The following is a 6107-nucleotide window of genomic DNA, read 5'->3' as shown; positions in this document are numbered from 1 at the left end:
ACGTGCTGAGGGCATGGCAGGCAGCTTGCACGTGCTACGCTAGGTCTGCCCCTGTGCCTCTGAACAGTTTTAGAGAGAAGCCTCACACAGAGGCTACTAAACAACTAAATCCCAAGGTCAACTAAATGCCAAGGTCACAAAGGCACAAAGTGAGAAGGCATCAGGAGGAAATGACTCTTACTTCTTCTTACTCTACGGCAGCAGGCACAAGCTGACCTGCCAGCCTGAAACAGAGAGAAGTCTGCCCCCAGAGACCCCAGCGCTGCTGGGGCATCCGATCAGGCTGTCACAGGGCTGATGACAAATGCCAGGCGAATGCCCTCCGTTGGGATCACCGTTAAACGCATTTCCCCTGAGCAGCATTTGTTTTCTTTAAGATTCTCAGGTCAGTTCTGCTAAAGCTGCCTTAAATCCCAGATGTCCATAGCAAATAGGGAAGGCAATCCAAATCAGAATAAATAAATAACTGTAGAGCTTCGGAGGAGAGCAGAAGAGGTGCTTCTTTATATTAATGACACCCCCTGGATTCTCCAGCATTAACCCCACTAATGTCTTTACATTCCTGTTGATCATAAACACTGAATATGGGATCGAAGGATAAATCATCTGGTGCCCCAGACACTTGAGATAAAAGACAAAAAAAAGAATACAAGCTGTGCTCAGTTAAGGGCTGTGCTTGATACCTCTTTAAAAGGGAATCACAAGTCACTAGCATTTTCTTGGGGTGGGGGCGGAGGGATAGATGAATGAGAAACAAAAAAAACCCCATTCCTCACGTCGCTGGATGAGAGAGCAGCCAATAGTGAGCGGGGCCAGCTCCTCCACCCATCGGAGCACCTATGCTAGCTCACTACTGAGAGGTGTGTCCTTCCATGTCTAGAAAAAAGTCTGGCAGGCGGCAAGCTTCACTCTACACTCCGGGCTGTTGGACAGCAAGGAGCTGAGCATGACCTGGCACTGTTTTAAACAAGTGTCTTTAATATTGCAAAGCTAATCTGAACTCAGCATGATACTTAATAGCATGTGTCGATCTCTAATGAAGAGCAGTTGCTAAGGAAACCACATTAAAGCCTGCTTTAAAATCTTTGCCACATATCCAAAAGCCAGAATAATTTCCTGCTGTCAAATTACAACAGCTCTTCAAAGGTCATTAGGAATATTCTTCAATCGTTAAGATAGAAATATGCCTGTGGTTCCTCTCAGCAGGCAGAGGACTGAATTCTGATCTGCAATATTATCTTTGTAAAACTGAAGTCACGTCACCGAATCAAAATCAGCTGTGCTACTGCGCAGCCATTCCAGAGATCAGATTTTTCAACTACATATTTCAAATACGAAGTTACCATGTCTGACATCCTAATATTTTGAAGTATCCAACTTCTAACTTATGATACTTCACAATGGTTCAAGTTCAAGGACAAATTCAATTTGCGCAGTTAAATTGCTATATTTGGAGAATGCCAAAGGCACAATGTGAAGGACTAGGAACATTCTGTTCTAACTCACTTTTTCCTGCATTTAAGAGAACAGATTCTTCACTAGGGGCACAAAAAGCTCAGCAAAAATCTTTTTTTTGTTTCCAAATAAACTGCCTGAAGGCTCAAAAGCCATTTAAAGTTTCAGGATAAACAAAGCAACCATTTTTTTTAATGCATGCTCTTTCCAGAAAACATGGTGTGCTGGGTCTGGCTGGGATGTAGTTAACTCTCCCCATAGTAGCCCTCATAGTGCTGCACTTTGTATTTGTAGCTAGAGAGGTGTTGAAAACACACCAGTGTTTTGGCTACTGCTGAGCAGTGCTGGCTGAGGAGGGGGAGTGATCGAGCGGCTTGGTGGGCACCTGGCAGCCAGCCAAGATTAACCCACCACACCTTAGATCACTAAGTACAGAAACCTGACTTTTGTTTTAATGACTACAGCTAATCCTCTAGCAATGCTTTTGATCAGATCTTCCCAGAAAGTGTACGGTGTTTAGATGTAGGGGTTGATTTTCCATCTTCACTGGGACAGAAGCAAGCCATGCCATCTGAATTGAGAGGAGTTGTGTGGCAACAGATGTGCAGCTGACTCCCATCTTTCCTATGAATTAGAACTGGTTTAGAGCCAGCAGTTTGATCTGGGCGCTCCTGTGAATCTGCACAAGTTGCACTATAACCAACCTGTTTCAGAATACCTTCTGTCTCTGTGTAAGTCATGGGTCCCAAATGAGATGGAAACTTGTTGAGTAAGACAACCAGAGGAAACAAGACTATCATATCTTAAAGTCTAAGCACCCAAGGGTTGTCACATCACCTGTAAAATTATAGAGCACGAGTTGGAAAATGAGGCATTGCACGTCATTTGAACAGTGCCAAAAATAATACAGTTTCACTTTTTTATTTCTTGTTTCTAATCAGAATGCTTATTAGCTTTCTTAGTGATGTTTCAATGTTACCACTAGTATTATTTATGCAAGGGCAATACCTGGCAAGAGTGCCAAAAAAAGCACATGTCCCTGGAAGAAGGAAGCAGCTTTTCACCTACACCCTGAGGACTGTGCACAGTCCTTGTCAGCAAGGAGAAGCATGGCTGCTCCATCAGGGCAGGCAAGCTGGGGATAAAGGGTGATGGTGAGGCAGGCAGGCACCTCACTGACAGCCCCATGGCACCCAAACAAGGAGAGCCAGGCCAGCTGGTGGCAGCAACAAGGGTCAGCCATGGTCCAAGGACCACCAAGCCTGACCATAGAGACAACACAGGCTCAAGGTCAAGGCAGGAAGCTACATCAGCCAGGGAAGCTCAGGATGAGTGAGGTACACGGCCAGGCATGGGCATACCTACAGCATAGTTCAGGCAAGGGCCTGAGCTTAAATTTGGCTCCCAAGACAAGGGACAGAGATCCCCAATGAGGTTTCCCACAGTTTCTTTCCCAGCACCAAGATCCGTGCTGACAGCTGGGCCATGCCAGGGCTGGCCACGAGCACAGGCAGTCAAATGCGCACTGCAGGGGCAGAGCCTGTAGAGCTTCTTGGTGCACTTAGGCTCTGACAGCAGCCATGCACACCTTTCCCACATTAGCTCACCTGATTTTGAAGGGCCGCCTTTGAAAAGTGCCCTGAAAAATGATAGCTGTTGCCAGTTCGTTGAAGGTCAGTGTTAAGATGGTGGCTACTTCCCTTCACCACAGCCACGGGATGTTTTCTGGTCTCTTCTGAACTGCTAGCAAACCTAGAGAGTACACAGAGATAATTAGCTGGGAGTGTACCATAGGGAACAATTCTTCACTTATGAGGGTAGAAAGTATGGTGAAAAAGTAAGTTCTCCCACTTGTAATGTCAGGCATTGCAGAGCACATCGTGCCGGTGAGAAAAGCACGGTGTTCAGAATCAGTTTGCTCACCATTTCTAGCTTGACCTGAGATCTAATACATGGAGATTACAATGGATGTTTATTTTCCACCCACCCAAGGATCACAGCTGCTGTGTGTTCAGCTACAACGCTGGGCAGGACAGCATGCGAGCACACAGGCAAGCAACCTCCCCCTGCCCCCAATGGTTTGGTTTGTTTTCCAGTCACATGAAACAGTCAATTAAGCTTTTAGAATCCAAAGATGGAAGCACGCGGAAAAGAAGGATAAGTAAAAAAAGAGAAGCAAGGTAGCAGGAAAGAAATAACCACAGAAGAATATGTGCAAATTGTGAAGGAAAAGGATAACAAAGCAGAATGGACAGCAGGGGAGAGGAAGGTCAGGAACATCGTGGAGAAGCAAAACCAGAAGCAGTAGGACAGAAAAGAGTGAGAAAGATAATCTTGCAGAAGCAGAAATTCCTTGTTAGGAGAGCTGGAATCTAGAAAACTTAACTGATCCTTTAGGGGGAAAAAAATGCAAGGGGAAAGTCCAAATTAACAATTTGCAGTTGAAAACAAATGTTTCATAGTATAAGTTCCTGCCCTTCCTGTTTCTGAATTTTTTTTTGCCTCCTGTCCTCCAAGTGCTGTCAGAGGCCCCTCAAAGTACCAAGTGCTGCACTGTAGCCTGTCCCCACCGCCTATTCCCCTGCGGATCCTTGCCACTGTGCCCTGGCCCCATCTTCAAGACTGCTGCCTTCTCACAACGCTCTTCTTACGCCTGCTGCCTCTTCTCTCCTGCCACCTCAAATTCCTGCTGCTCCCCCTTCAGCTGCCTCCCACTTACCTTCCAAATGCCTGTAAATGTAAGAGTAGTTCCACTGCACATAAAGGCTCAGCATGAAACATTTATAATTTCTGTGCTGGCTTTCACTGCAATCAAGGGCAGAAATTGTCTCTCAGCACTTGTACCTAATCTCATATAGGTCCCTGACACTTCAGGGAAGCCCCTGCTGGTTCCGCTCCGTCAATAGCAATACCTGTTGATAACGTCCTGTTTTCATTCTCGATAAATCACCATGCTAGTTTGGATACACTTCTGTATGGATCACTTCTGCTCAGGACAACTGCCGCTCTTTGCCCGATGCCAGGAGAACTGATTTCCATGGAGCATTGTTTTCCCTTTGTCTCACTGAGGACAAATGGGAACCAGGTAACAACCTGCGGTGACAGATGACAATGTTCCTATCCCCAAAAGACTCACAGGCTCAAATTTCGTTCTAAATGTTGAGTGGGACACCACACATCTGGAAACCAGAATAACCTGGTAGGTACTACCATGCTTACCTAACCCCTTCTACACGTAGGCCCGTACAGTGGGAGCTCTGAGGGGTTCTCTTGCTGCTTTTCTGTTGCTGGGAAGCCAGAAGCCGATGGATTTTGCAGTCAAGGCACATCATGCAATGGGCACTAGGGCTGCTTAGCTGTCCCCTACTGAGTACAGAAGGAAGACAGCTGACATCAAGCTTTGTTCAGAACACAGTAAAGATGACATTGCAGCAGGTGATAAATATTAATAGCAGCTTTGACAGATTTCTCCATTCCTTTTGTCATATGAAGTTCTGACAAGATTTTAGGAGAATATTCAGCTAGCATGCAGCATTTATTTTGTATATATAAAATCCCTGCATGAAACTGGTAGGGCTTATATGTGTGAAACAGAAATGATCAAAAGTAATGTTGTGAGTGTTAGATAATCTTTCTGATCTCATTTATGAAAGGGGTCCTCAGCCTTTATTGGTGCCAGCATAACTGTAAAGCACAAATATGTATGTGATATCCATCTCTCATGAGTAAAGAAGATGCAATGAGATAGATGCAGTGAGTGCTCCTGTGTACCTCTTGTAGCCACTTTGAATAGTCAACACAATGCAATAGCAGAAAATATGGTCAAAGCTGTGTATAATGATAAGATTAAGGATCCCATCTAATAACAGCACTAGATATAGATACATAGGTCCAAGTTTTTAAGAATCTGTACTCATAGTCAGGAGACCAAAGAACTTGGTTTCCTGAAATATTAGTGCCTTTGTGATGTCCCTAGTTGGGAAATTGACATCATCGGTTAGTCTGTAAACCTACAGGTCCAGTATCACATTTTAAAGGGCTTTCTATAAGGTAATGTCAAAGACAATCACAAAGAAAAGCTAGAGGAGATAATGCTCTTGAAGTTAAAAAAAACCCCTAAAACCAAAAACTTCCTTATCTCACAAATATCTGGGATAAACTTGACAGTGACCTCCTTAAGCTCTTACAGAAACTGTCGGCTCACATTTTTCTCTTCAGGTTTCTGTTTTCAAGTACTCTTGTCTCTTGGACAGCGTGAGGTCAACGGGAAGGTGTGTTCCAAAGGCTTTTGTAATTAGAGTCATCCGATTTGCCAGACTGCGTCAAAGGTCAAAGACTGTGTCAGTAGCACAGCGCCATGCAAATGATCTCTTTAAACTGCCATTTGGACACGGGTCAGATGCGAAGGAGGCAGCAGGAGTGGTGTTTTTCATAGGAACAGCCGCCTTGGAGCAACACACTCGACTGTATTTTACATCTGTTACCATGTGCTTCCTTAACAATGCCAACTTTTTTCCAGAGCTCCCCTGAGCAGCCCATGTGCAGCAGCTGCAGGCACAGCCCGCACGTCCTTGCAGACGGGCTCTCCACCGGGCCGCGCTGGCTTCGTGGGGCGAGGGAGGCGGCGGAGCGCGAACAGGGGCTGTGCAGGG

The sequence above is a fragment of the Nyctibius grandis genome, chromosome 6, assembly GCF_013368605.1.
Source record: "Nyctibius grandis isolate bNycGra1 chromosome 6, bNycGra1.pri, whole genome shotgun sequence".
Lineage (NCBI taxonomy): Eukaryota > Metazoa > Chordata > Aves > Nyctibiiformes > Nyctibiidae > Nyctibius > Nyctibius grandis.
The sequence above is the reverse complement of the archived record's forward strand: the minus strand, read 5'-3'. Positions refer to the sequence as shown.